The sequence below is a fragment of the Mus musculus genome, chromosome 4 (genome assembly GCF_000001635.26).
Source record: "Mus musculus strain C57BL/6J chromosome 4, GRCm38.p6 C57BL/6J".
Classification (NCBI taxonomy): Eukaryota; Metazoa; Chordata; class Mammalia; order Rodentia; family Muridae; genus Mus; species Mus musculus.
The window spans coordinates 90,366,538-90,376,418 of record NC_000070.6 but is presented as its reverse complement, the minus strand read 5'-3'; the positions used below and the strand labels follow the sequence as shown (position 1 = coordinate 90,376,418).

The 9,881-nt window shown below is 38.5% G+C and overlaps 1 pseudogene; it reads right to left on the bottom strand.

Moving 5' to 3' along the window:
- On the bottom strand, positions 6,512 to 7,706 carry Gm12634 (predicted gene 12634; annotated as a pseudogene).

The following is a 9,881-nucleotide window of genomic DNA, read 5'->3' as shown; positions in this document are numbered from 1 at the left end:
TACCACGGCTACATATTTCTATTCAATTTCCTGACCTCTGTACTTCTCTCCTGCCCCTTCCTGTTTCTGATCCTTCTGCCCCCTTTATTACCTCCCCCTCCTCTCTCCTTCCCCAGTCCCTCCCTCCCTCTACCTCTTGTTATTATTTTGTTCCCCCTTCTATGTAGGAATAAATTATTCACACTTTGGTCTTCCTTCTTCTTAAGTTAACTGAATTCTAAATATTTGGCTTTAAACACACATTTAAGTCTAGTCCTCACCCTGTGTCAATGAAACTTCTCTTTGAAAGGGACAAAGAACATTATAGAAAAACACAACCTATTAAAACACAGAGTTGTAGAGACCATCTCAATGAATACATCTTTAAAACAACTACTACATGTAGGTAAGCTCACAGATGATTTTAGAAGAGGGAACAGAAAATGTATAAGAACCAGAGAAGCAAGGAGTTTTCTGTGTGATTTGGTCTCATAGAAATGTCAGAACATGACTGCCAGAGTATGAGCTGAATAAGGCCAGCATTATTTTTTATCACTTGTGTGCCTTCTTGTACCTCTCTTCTTATAGTCCCTATTATCCCCAAACATTCTAGATACCCTTCCTTCTTATAGCATCTAGCTGTGGCTGCTTCCAAGTAGAACAGTTCTCTTCCATATATACACACAATGCAGCCCCATATCTCTTTTTCTGACCCCCAGTCTTTTCAATACTTTCACTACCATTCAGAATTTCTTCATTAGCCCCCTTTTCACTCTGTTCCCATCTGTGTTTACTGCTTCTATTAAACTATTACTACTGCCCCTTGTGGTTGTATTTACCATATATTTATCTATTGAAAATTTTATTAAGCCTATTGGAATGTTTGTCATTAGGAGTAGCATATTTTGTTTATTATAATAACTATATTGAGTTTTGATACAGAAGTGAAAAATATCTAAATTTTCTTAGATAACTATACATTGAGCCCCCGATTCAATCTTGACCTTCTGCCTCACAGTGAGGAAGTTACAAATCCAAGATTCATTCAACTAATATATTCATATGCATGCATAATTATATGTGAATTTTAGAACTTTTAGCAATTGATATAAAAATAAAAACAATCAGAATAAATACCAAAGATGAAACTGTAAAAGTAACTGATCATCAAAAAATAGTATATCAAATGGTATTTATTTATAAAGAGTAAAGTGCATTCATAATTTTGTTTATAAAATGTGACCAAGTGAAGGAAGAAAAATAATTTAAAATATATTATGTCTACTCTTCTGTAGTTTATGGAAGTCACAAACAGGTAGTTATATTATTACAGACTATGATGTAAGGATTGGGTTAGATTTCAATGCTCTTTCCTCCCTGCTATTTGCTCAGTGCTAGGGAAAGAGGGAGCAAGAGGGGAGAAGGCTATATGGCCATTATGGACCTGACAAGGTTGAGGAGGGGACACAAATTTAACTACACTAACCTCAGAGGGATGTACAATATCAACCTACAGAGAGTAATGAAAACAGAAATTCAACTCAAGTCTCATAGGACAAGTTTTGTATAAATCAGATCAGTTTGAAATCAATTGTGTAATTCTCCCCAAACCTAACTGTTAACGTCTAACACATCTAACAATATGGTTGGAGATATTTGGTAATGAAACTAAGTTATAGATATTTTATTGAAACACTAAATTAATATCACACAGTGGCATCAACTCACACTAGAGAATAGATTTCATAAAAGGCAAAATGGTTTTTAAGTTTAAATTTACAAAACAAACACTTTACACATAAATTGCATGTATCTGTAAAAGTTAATATGCTTGATATTAGACCCTATACATAGGGAGCCATGTTTGCACTCCTTCTCTAAGCACCCAAACAGTGAATATTTATACAACATACTATTTGTTTCAATTTGATTTTTATTGGTTATTTTATTTACATTTCAAATGTTACCCTCCTTCTCAGTTTCCCTTCCACAAACCCCCTATCCTATACCCCTTCCCCCTGCTTCCTTGAGGGTGCTCCTCTACACACTCACTCCCACTTCATGACCCTAGCATTCTACTACCCTGAGGCATCGAGCCTTCACTGGACAAAGGGCCTCCCCTCCCATTGATGTCAGATAAAGCAATCCTCTGCTACATATACATATACATACATCCCTTCAGCTCCTTCAGTCCTTCCCTAACTCCTCCATCTGGGACCCCACACTCAGACCCATGGTTGGCTACAATCATCTGCCTCTGTATTTGTCAGGCTCTGGCAGACCCTCTCAAGAGAGAGCTATATCAGGCTCCTGTCAGCAAGCACTTCTTGGCATCACCAACAGTGTCTGGGTTCAGTGTCTGCATGTGAGATGGATCCTCATGTGGGGCAGTCTCTGATGGCCTTTCTTTTGGTCTCTGCTCTACTCTTTTTTCCTCTATTTCCTTTAAACAGAAGCAATTCTGGGTTAATAATTTTGAGATGGGTGGGTGACCCCATCCCTAATTTATACGCTAGGAATTTGGGCTAAAATTGGTTGCCTTATATATTTATGCAGCTAAATTACAATCTTTAATTTTTTTCAGGAATCTGAGAATGTTATAACTACAAATTGAAAAATGTATACTATTAGAAGAAGACTGTAAAACTCAACAAATCTGTGAAATGTTTCATTATGACAAGTGGTTTTAATACGTTGCATAAATTCTGAATGTTTTATTTAATCAAATTAAGAAAGAAATAGATAGGTAAGGCTTTAACAAAAGCCACTGTATTCCCTATTTGGAAATCATTTTATTCTATTACCACATTTTATTATGCTATACATTTTGCAGTGTGTAAAGGGATGCTAGAAGCTATTTTTTCAAAAATTATTATACTTCAAAGATAATTTAAAATCCCTTTGATGTTTCCAACTTTTTCATTTGTAGTTGTCATCTTCCTGAATTGACACTGAGATTTTTAAAGCATCTTTACAACCACAATTTTACTTCTATTCTGTCCCATTCATCTGAGTTTGTTAATACTCTTCCATTCCTATACTAACATGCCTTAAATGATTCTTCATTGCTCAAAGGAGAGAATCAAATTTGTCACTAAAATCCTTTAAGATCCTATGATAGTAGAAACATATTTCCCTAGACACAGATAATTAGGAGAAAAAGATTCAAATGTGTATAACCTACAGCCTAGACTATCTATTGGTTTGAAAGTGGTCCAAAATCTAGAACTGGATTAGAAGCAAGTGTGTCTGGAATTCAGTCTACAATGCCAAAGCAGGCTTTCATTTGCACATAAAACATTAATTGACAGGGAGGAAAAAGGAGGCATGGAGGAACAGGATAGAAATCCATACAAATGCTTATTCTATATCTGCAGTAAGGAGAGAAGCAGCTTTGGTTCTTGACAGGAGTGTTCTATATATGCCTAGGGATTTTCACCAGCAAATTCAGAAATCTCAGCTTCTTGGAGGAAAAGTCATTTTCTAAATAAATATTATTTGTGACTAGAACATCAAGATTTATATTTTTGTTTCCCCTCCATATTTACACATAACGACATAATACATATCATTTACATTGAAGTAATTACTGTGTATTAGATAAGGTTTGACATGCATTATCTCATTTCATTTCTCAAAATAGTGTTAAAAGGTATGAAGTATTGTTACCACCAGTTTATAGGTTACCTAGCAAAAGGGCAAACGCCACTTCCGAGGTGACCCATTTAGTATATGACAATGTTGGCATTCACAGCAGGTTTTGCTGACACAAAATCTATGCCCTGGAATATTTGATGTCTCTTCTGCTATTGTTACTGCCCATCCCTTGTGGTACCTAAATACAAAAGCACAAACAACCAGAATAACTTATCTATAGAGGAAACAATTGCTTTTCAGAACTGGAACAATATTTACAAGGTAACATCATTCTCTGTATCATCCAGCAAAGTAATATGAATTAATTTTACTTCCAGTTTATTATAGGAAAGCACATAGAGGAAAGAAAGGTGGCTTAGTAATATTCATTTAATTCAATCTTATTTAATAATCCAATGGGACAAGAGGTGTTTCTCTCTTTAGTACTACAGACTCTGTTTTAAAATTGTTTTCAATGTTTACTTCATACATGGGGGAATATTTCACCTATGATTCAACTCTTATCAATTATGATCTGTTAAGAGAATCTGACCTAACCATTTACTTATAGTGCATTGTTGTCTTTTAGTCTGCTGAACGTTAATACTGCTTTCAATGCCATTGGTTTTTATAGCCTTATTATGAGCTCATTTGTTTTCCTATACAAAACCATCCTTTTCCTGATGTGCTGAGGTGATACCTGTAATAGAAAAACATAAAATATAATGAGATTTTTTTGTGAGACTACCTCATATTTAGATTCCTTTTGTGATATTGTTATCTCAATCTCTGGCTGCAGGTGGCTTTGTAGATAAACAATTGGATTAATTCTGCCACTATAGAGCTCTATACCTATTACAGAGTCACAAGTAAAAACATCAGTGAGGTACATTGTGAGGACAGCCCATTACAGAGGAAAGATCTGATGGCATAAGCATTAAATTTAAGGAAGAAATTATGCTTCGCAAAATAAAGAGGAAAACCAAATGAGGATGCATTTGTGAACAGAGAAATCGAAGGGGAGTAGGAGCTCAACCAAATTGCCGAGTTGAAACCCATCGAAAGGGCATTGAGAGTCATCAGAAGAAGAAAACTAGATTACGGAGACAGATAAAAGAGTTGAAGGACTTCATTTCACATTCTTCTATTATCAATAACAACAGAAATGGACTTTTTCTCTGCTGATATGTTCTCTCTGCTGCATCATCACACACAGCTAAGCATTTGCAGCTTTGGAGACTGGAATCGTCCTCCTACAATGAACACTTTCTCATCAGTTAGTTGACTGAACACATGGTTTGTATTTTCCTGTGAGAAAATAATAGAAAATTGTTCAAATGTACAGCAAAATGGATGTTAATATTCAGAAAAGCAGCATGAAGGGAACATTAAAAACAATGCGGTTACATGAAGATGTGGTCAATGGGAAACAAAGATTATTTCGTTTTATACAGAATCTCACTGGAGTTTCCAAGAGCACCTATCTGCTGACACCAGGATCTAATCTTGGGTTTCTGATGCTGTAATCAGTAGTGGCGAAGACAAAGAAAGCAGAAGAGTGAAAATATATGATTGCTGATATTATTAACTGCAATGCGGCTGTAAGATGAAACAATATCTTAAGATGAAAATAAAACCTACAGATGAAATGCAGGGAGGAATTATAGAGAAAGAGAGAGGCAATCGAATACTTGAGGCAAAACATGGAGTCAAAATAGGATCTCCAAATTTTCCTCCACAAAGCATTGAGGCAACTTGATCAGCCTGTACAACACAGTGAGATCCCAAGTAAAATCAAAGGTTTAAATATTTTAAAATGGAAAATAAATAAACACAAAAATTAAAAATAAAAAAGAAATAAACAGGAGTAAAGGAAACAAATTAAAATACCAGGCTCATTAGGTCTCACCTATAATCCTACGATGAGGCAAGAGTTTTCAGAATTTGAGTTAAGCATGCCTAAAGAGAACAATCATGTATCAAAACCAAACAACTATTGGAGTTCTGTTTAAGAAACTCTCTCTCTCTCTCTCTCTCTCTCTCTCTCTCTCTCTCTCTCTCACACACACACACACACACACACACACACACACACACACACACACACACCAAGGAGTTTGAGGCTCTTCCCCACTTCTCTTCTATTAGATTTACTGTATCTGGTTTTAGTTGAAGGTCTTTGATCTACTTGGACTTTAACTTTGTGCAAGGTGACAACTATAGATGTGTTTTCATTCTACATACCAACTGCCAATTAGACCAGCAGCATTTATTGAAGATGCTTTGTTTTGTCCATTGTATATTTTTGGCTTCTTTGTCAAAGATTAAATGTCCATATGTGTGTGGTTTTATTTCTGGGTTTGCAGTTCTATTTCATTGATCAATTTCTCTGTCTCTGTACCAATACCATGCAGTTTTTATTACTATTAATCTTTAGTATAGCTTGAGGGCAGGAATGGTGATTCCCCCAGAAGTTCTTTTATTGTTAAGAATTGTTTTCACTCTTCTGGTTTTGTTGTTGTTGTTGTTGTTGTTTTTCCATGTGAAATTGAGAATTGCTCTTTCCATGTCTTTGAAGAATTGTGTTGGAATTTTGATGGGAATTGCATTGAATCTATAGATTGCTCTTGATAGGATGGTAATTTTTATTATGTTGATTCTACTAATCCTTAAGCATGATAGATCTCTCCATTTTCTGAAGTCTTTGTCTATTTCTTTCTTGGGAGATTTGAAGTTCTTATCATAGAGATCTTTCATTTGTTGGTTAGAGTTACCCCAAGATATTTTACATTTGTGAAGGGTATAGTTTCCCTAATTTCTTTTCTCAGCATGTTTATTATTTGCATAAAGGAAGGCTACTGATTAATTTGAGTTAATTTTATTTTTCCATTTTTGGGGGTGTATTGAACTTTATTGATGGTATTCAAGAGCATAGGCCCCTTCTGTTATTATGAAGGTCTGGGATGGAAATTGTGAGGGAGATGTTCAATGATGATGACCAGGTTGGGCCAGGGACTTCAGCAGCTGAGGGCCTCTCTCTTGCTCTCAGTGACCTTGTTGGGGTGGGTGGTCCAAGGTTTCTTATTCCTTGGAGGCTATGTAGGCAATGAGGTCCACCACCCTGTTGCTGTAGCCATATTCATTGTCATACCAGGAAATGAGGTTTACAAAGTTGTCACTGAGAGCCATGCCAGCTCCAATATCAAAGGTGGAGGAATGAGAGTTGTTGTTGAAGTCACAGAAAACAATCTGATCCTTATTGTAGCCCAGGATGCCATTTAGTGGGCCCTCAGATGCCTGCTTCATCATCTTCTTGATGTCATCATACTTGGCAAGTTTCTCCAGGTGGCATGTCAGACCCACAACGGATACATTGGGAGTAGGAACTTGTAAGGCCATGCCAGTGAGCTTCTCATTCAGCTCTGGGATGACCTTGCCCACAGCCTTAGCAGCACCTGTGGATGCAGGGATGATGTTATGGGCAGCCCCATACCATCATGCCACAGCTTTGCAGAGGGGCCATGCACAGTCTTCTGAGTGGCAGTGATGGTATGGACCATGGACATAGGCCCTTCCATAACACCAAAGTTGTCGTGGATGAACTTGGCCAGGGGTCTAAGTAGTTGGTGGTCCAAGATGCATTGCTGACAATCTTGAATGAGTTGTGATATTTCTCATGGTTCACACCCATCACAAACATGGGGCATCTTGGGAGTGGAGATAATGACCCTTTTGGCCCCACCCTTCAAATGGGCCCTGGCCTTCTCCATGGTGGTGAAGATGCCAGTAGACTCCACAACATATTCAGCACCAGCATCACCCGATTTGATGTTAGTGGAATCCCGCTTCTGGAAGATGGTGATGGGCTTCCCATTGATGACAAACTTCACATTCTCACCCTTGACTGTGCCATTGAATTTGCCATGGGTAGAGTCATACTGGAACATGTAGTTGAAGTCAATGAAGGGGTTGTTGATGGCAACAATCTCCATTTTACCAAATGCAGAGCAGAGGGTAGCCCTGGTACCCAGGTTCCCAATGAGGCCAAATCTGTTCACACCGACATTTACCATCTTGTCTATGGGATGAGGCTGGTATGGCACAAGATGTGGTTGTCTCTGGAACAGGGAGGAGCAGAGAGCCTTGAGTTAATTTTATATCCATCCACTTTGTTGAAGTTCTTCATCAGCTGTAGAAGTCCTCTTGTAGACTTTTTGGGGTTATTTATGTATACTATCATATCATCTGCAAATAGTGCTACCTTGACCTCTTTGACAATTTGTATCCCCATGATCTCCTTTTGTTGTCTTATTACTCTCTGGTCAAAGTGAGAGAAGAAGCACCTAACCTTCGAGAAACTTGAGAGGCCAGGGAGTGGGGCGCTCTGGTGGGGTGGAGGATGGTGGGGACATCCTCTTGGAGACAGGGGAAGAGGAATAGAATGGGGAATGGTTGGGAGGGTGGCCCAAAGTGGGGATAGGACTGAACTGTAGAAGAAAAGATTAAAGAATTAAAAACAAAAGCAACAACAAAAAAAAACAACCAGCAGCTAACTCAGACAGATATTCACAACCATATAGTGGATGGAGCTTGGGTACTATTATGGAAGAATAGGAAGAAGGATTGCCAGCCTTGAAGGATAAAGGAACTCCACAGAAAGGCCAGCAGAGTTGACCAACCTAGACCCTTAGGGGCTCTCAGAATCTGAACCATGAAGCAAAGTACATACAAGGATTGGACCTAGGACTCCATGTACATATGTAGCAGATGGGGAGCTTATTCTTCATGATGGGTCCCAAACAACTGCAAAGGGACCTATCACAAAAGCTGTTGCCCCTCCATGGAATATGTTCTCCTCTCTGGGTTGCCTTGTCTGGCCTCAGTAGGGAAGGAAATGGTAGCCTTGCAGAGACTTGAAGTGTGACAGAGGAGGATAAAAGAAGGTCCCTGTCTTAGTCAGGGTTTCTATACCTGCACAAACACCATGACCAAGAAGCAAGTTTGGGAGGAAAGAGTTTATTCAGCTTACACTTCCATACTGCTGTTCATCACCAAAGAAAGTCAGGACTGGAACTCAAGCAGGTCAGAAAGCAGGAGCTGATGCAGAAGCCATGGAGGGGTGTTCTTTACTGGCTTGCTTCTCCTGGCTTACTCAGCCTGCTCTCTTATAGAACCCAAGACTACTAGCCCAGAGATGATCCCACCCACAAGGGGCCTTTCCCCCTTGATCACTAATTGAGGAAATGCCTTACTGTTGGATCTCATGGAGGCATTTCCTCAACTGGAGCTCATTTCTCTGTGATAACTCCAGCTGTGTCAAGTTGACACAAAACTAGCCAGTACAGTCCCCACCCACTCAAAGGAGAAGGGGAAGGGGGATGGAGGAAGGCTTGTGGGAGGGGATGACAGAAAGGGGGCAGTGAGAAGGATGTAAAGTTTAAAAAGAAAATTAAATTAAAACATAAAAATGAACAGATCAGGTAAGAAGTAAGAACACTATTATTAATGCAAAAGTGATCCTTTTGAATCCTGAATAATTTGATTTTATTAAAACTGCCAAAAATATGGAATCTCTATATCTCAATTGATCATTGCAACTAGAAATCAAGTGTTGTGCGTTAATGTTAGAATTCAGCTCACAGGAGCCAAACATTTGGGAATAAAAATCTGCAACTGCTGCTAACTCCATAGGCCCAGGTGACTTCAGTTTCTGCATCCTCAGCTCTCACATGCAGGTCAAGCACAGGAAACCAGGCACAATGAAACCTGGTGTGGATGAACCATTCAATGTAGTGTTTCCCCTCACTAAGCATTACAGAAAATGGCTTAATTGAACTCCTGCAGCCTTCACTAGGAGACTAAAACTCCCTCTGCTTTCCAAGGGTCTAGGAGGACAGGATTAAGTAAATAATCAGGATGCTAAGCACTTTCCCCATAAAAGGTTAGATTATAACTGTCAAGGAGATGGATCTAAATAACTAAGCAGCTGAAAAGTTATAGAAATTCACATCCTGGGTTTCTGTATAAGGACTCAGCTCCACAGAACAAAATCTATTGCCTTACAACCTGGGTCTGCAGTGAATTTATTGGGCCCAACTGTGTTCTGTTTCAGCACCTGAAACTTCCTCATCAAGGAAGATCTGAGAAAACCCATCAAACTACTACTGTGAAATGGACAGAGTGATGCAAAGTTTCCTACTTGAAACTTAATGAGATCACGCATTCCTGACTACTTTGCTGGAAAATTCAATCAATTTCTATATTTT